This window comes from Lissotriton vulgaris, chromosome 4_1 (assembly GCF_964263255.1).
Source record: "Lissotriton vulgaris chromosome 4_1, aLisVul1.2, whole genome shotgun sequence".
In the NCBI taxonomy this organism is placed as follows: domain Eukaryota; kingdom Metazoa; phylum Chordata; class Amphibia; order Caudata; family Salamandridae; genus Lissotriton; species Lissotriton vulgaris.
The window spans coordinates 2,056,837,411-2,056,841,810 of record NC_141691.1 but is presented as its reverse complement, the minus strand read 5'-3'; the positions used below and the strand labels follow the sequence as shown (position 1 = coordinate 2,056,841,810).

At 43.1% G+C, this 4,400-nt stretch overlaps 1 long non-coding RNA gene across 1 annotated transcript; it reads left to right on the top strand.

Annotated features, from left to right (window-relative positions):
* Positions 1 to 421: 421 nt before the first annotated feature.
* LOC147724959 (uncharacterized) lies at positions 422 to 2,919 on the top strand. Its single transcript, XR_015310119.1, has 6 exons — positions 422 to 648; positions 744 to 844; positions 1,153 to 1,298; positions 1,489 to 1,633; positions 1,734 to 1,844; positions 2,439 to 2,919. It is a non-coding gene; the product is annotated as an uncharacterized LOC147724959 (long non-coding RNA).
* Positions 2,920 to 4,400: the final 1,481 nt, after the last annotated feature.

The following is a 4,400-nucleotide window of genomic DNA, read 5'->3' as shown; positions in this document are numbered from 1 at the left end:
AACCGAGAATAGACCCTACAAGCCTCCGCAAAAAACGAGAGGTTTTTTGGATTTTCATGTTAAGCTCTGTTACCAAGGGCCTAAATGAAGAATGCCCATGGCACAATGTGTTCACGTGAAATCATGATTATCCCTATTTGGTCCCTCCCAATCCATCATTCGGGCATCAACGGGAAAATAGAAACGGATATGAACATAGAGACTTACACTGATAGTATTATACTGTGGAACCATTAGGTTATTTCCTCTGGACCCCATTGTCGTTTCTGCCTCCCTGGTGTTTATATTGAAATCCCCCTGGAGGCCTTTGTTCGATTTGCTCTATTTGTTTTATATTTTCGCCAGTGATCTATCCAATATGGCGCCCAATCATTACACAATGATAAATGGTCCCTCGTTTGTTTTTAACCTCCTAAGACGCAAGCAAAGGATTTTCTAACATCCTTAGAGGACGCTCAAAATCAGTAGCTGGATAGTGAGTCCCCTCTCTATATCCATGAAGGGCTACATCTGAAACCAATAAATCCAAATTAGTACGATTTATAAACAGGGAGATGCAAAACCGGAACTCGGCATAGCTTCCTGCGGGATACGGGGAGGAGGACCGAACACGGAGGCCGATAATTCCTTCCTACGAACATTTTTACGGTAAGCTGTATTCAAAAAAATTTAGAACACTACCCTCTGATGCTCCTCTTCGTAGAGTTTATGTTTACAAGCCTGTGCTTATGTGTTTATAATAGACCCGTCTTGCCGGCCTGAAATCGTTAAACAGCCTAATCTTCGGATTAATTGTAGCGTCCTCCTCGTTTCCTGTCTCTAGTAACTTTGGATCGATTGACAGGTGAGCATATGAAGATATATTAAGCTAAGGTAGATCCCACTTTATGACGGTATGATTTGCAATTAAATATAATCTGGATAGACCTACTTGGAGCGTTTCCAGTATTGTGAAAACCCCTCTATCGCACAGTATCTCTCACTTATAGGCAGTGAATAATGAGCTTTACCTCCCACTTAAACCACATTGCGATATTGTTCAGGTTTGTAGCTTACCACCCCCCAAACTGTATTCATCCATCCCAGATTGAGAACCACGGGTCAGCGAGCCCCCCTTGTCACCCAATTGTGATTCTTTTCCACGATATATAGCTGGAGTGTAACCGTCGCCGGACCCACTTGGAAAAGAAAAGCTATCTTGCTGGAACGGATACTTCCCACTGCCTCACGCCCTTTGAGTCTAATCACTTTGATCCCGATATTGTACAGCAGGACGGATTCAGCCCCACCTTTCCTAGGTACGTGGCTTTATTTAGGCACCCCTAGAGCATAGAGTCTAGTCTTTTAATTATTCTGAGAGACTGTCCTCCCCCTAAATCTCGTTCTGGTGTTGCATAGAGGGCTATATAGCTAAACTACCTATTCCATTTAAGAACCCTGGGTCCATGAGCCCCTTTCATCTAATGTTGGTTTTTCCTCTGTGCTTAGCTGGATTGAATTCATCGTTGGACCCATTCGGAATAGAAAAGCCCTCCCATGGGAGCAGATACATCCCACAGCTCCACACCTCTTGAGCCAAATCATATTGACGCCGATAATGTAAAGCAGGACGGATTTGGCCCTGCAACCCTGGGTACGTGGCTCTAATCTCGCACCCTCAGAGCGTAGAGTCTAGTGTTCAAACTACCCGGAGAGTCTTTCCCCTTCTAAAGTTACATTCTTGTGTTTTGTAGATGGCGATATAGAAAAACAAACCCCCCTCGGGCCTATTGAGCATACCCCCGGGTTAACTACCCCTGACTGACCTTGAGAAGTGTGAATGCCACCTTATCTACACATACTTGGTAAGTAGATTCATAGAGACATATGGGCTTTTCGTGAATCTCTGTTATTCTATAAAAAACATTAGAACCCCTTGTAAACAGTGGGAGTCCCGTCACGCTCTTTATGTTGTCGTTAGGATGTCAGTCTGAGGACCGGCCTATTCGATTTAATTGAAGAGAGACACGAATGGTGTACGGTTTTCCATACTACCCCTGTTCCTCCTCTTCTCTCCCTGAGCAACTCACCTATATATGAAAACCAGTATCACATATTAGATCCCATGGGGGACTTATCCTAAAGCCATACAGAAAATTCATGAGGACACCTAAATTAAAAGTGAATGCATTATATGAGACGATGAATGAATGTGTGAATGAGTGATGGTTGAGTTCTCCACCCTAGCCTTGATCTAACCTGGTAGATTGTTTCCTTCCCCATCCTTGGGAAGTTACAAACTTTGGGAGTGAGGCCCACTACATCAGAGCCTTGACTAATTGACCTAAAAATGGGAACAAATCTTTAATAAAAGAAAATGTAAAGTTTAAATATATTCATGTATGGTGATTAAATGTACCTTAGAACTATATAATGAGAAAATGTTTTTTATTCCACAGTGTGCTTGTTCCCCCTCCTGGTCTATACACACCCTTGCCCTGAGGAAGGTGTGGCCTACCGTGGCCCTTAACACTCAAAATGCGCGTTTGCATAAACACCTTGGACTGCAGCTATATATTCCTCGAGGAATATATTTTATCACCTGCTGTGCGTCCATAATCTGCACCCCTGTGCAAACAACCTGTATTCGACTCTATGGTAGCCATGGGTGCCCTCCTTTATATGTCACTGTATGAATGAATGAGATAGCGAATGAATAAGTGAACCCCGGATTGTGTGTGAGTTGTTTCTGTGTGCATGGGAGTGTGAGGAACCTGTGTATGATATCTTTTTAAATTGTTTATACATTCACCTGTTGTTCTTTGTGTTATCACCTATGAAAAACGTATATATATGAAATGTGCTTTATAAAAACCAATTATTGTGTCAAAAAAACATATAAAAAATGCTAATAAAAGGACTATGTCTCCAAAATATCAGAAAAGTCTTTGGATCCGATGTTCTGTTGATGTCACCCCATATATAACTCTGTGGATCTCTAGTGGGACCCTTGATATCTGTATTGGCAGGGTGTGCTGTTTTCTATTCTGTTGTTAATTTTCCCCTATTCTCCTGCCAACTACCAAAAATCCCTTTGGGGAACCCCCTTCTATTATATAGAGAGTATGAGTAGTGCCTGCATGGATAGTTCCTGGGTGATTAATGTGTGAGTGCATGAGTAATACATGGATGATTGCATGACTGCCAGAGTAGGGCCTGAATGATTGAAAGACTGCATGGGTAGTGCTTGGTTGACTGAATGACCACGAGGGTAGTGTTTAGGTGTTTAAAGGAGTGTATGGATAATGATTGGGTGCATGGAAGAGTGCAAGGGTAGTACATTGGTGCATGGAGTAGTACATTGGTACTTCTTCAGTGATTGCAGCAGTGCATGACTATTACCTGTGGGATTGCATGAGTGCATCAGTAGTGCCTGGGTAATTATAGGAGTGTATAGGTATTGCTTGAATTATTGCGTGTGTACATAGGTAGTTCCTGGGTGATTGCATGAGTGAATAGGTAGTGCCTGGGTTTTTTTATAACGGCATAGGTACTGGTTGCATGATTCGAGGAGTGCATGAGTAATGGCTCGGTGCATAGAAGAGTGTATGAGTAGTGCCTGAGTACATGTAGGACTGCATGGGTAGTTTCTGGGTGATTGGAGGAGAGCATTAGTAGTACATTGACGATGACATGAGTACAGGAGTAGTGCCTAAATGATTGAAAGACTGCATCGGTAGTGCTTGGGTGATTGCATGATTGTCACAGAAGTGCCTGAGTGCATGTATGAGTGTATGGGTAGTGTCTGATTGATTGCTTGAGTACAAGGGTAGTGACCGGGTACATGGAAGAGTGTATGAGTAATGCCTGAGTGCATATAGGACTGCATGCTTAATTCCTGCGTGATTAGACAAGTGCATGAATAGTACGTGGATGATTGCATGATTGCAGGAGTAGTGCCTGAATGAATGAAAGATTGCACAGGTAGTGCTTGGGTGCTTGCATGAGTGTCACAGAAGTGCCTGAGTGCATGTGTGAATGTATGGGTAGTGTCTGGTTGATTGCTTGAGTGCAAGGGTAGTGCTGGGTACATGGAAGAGTATATGAGTTGAGGCAAGAGAATTGCTGAAAGAACCAACAGAGGTGTAGAAAAAAGAAAGAGAAGTGCAGATAGAGGCAAGTAAGGTGCAGAAAAAAAGCAAGAACAGTGCAGAAAGAACCAATAGAGATGTAAAAAGAGGCAAGAGGGGTGCAGAAAAAGTTAGGAGGGGTGCACTAAGGGGCAAGAGAGGTACAGAAAGAGGCAGGAGGGGTGCAGAAAGTAGGAAGAGAAGGGTAGAAAGAAGTAACAGAGGTGTTGAAAGAGGCGCGAAGGGTGCAGAAAGACCAAGAAAATGCAGGAAGAGGCAACAGAAGTACAG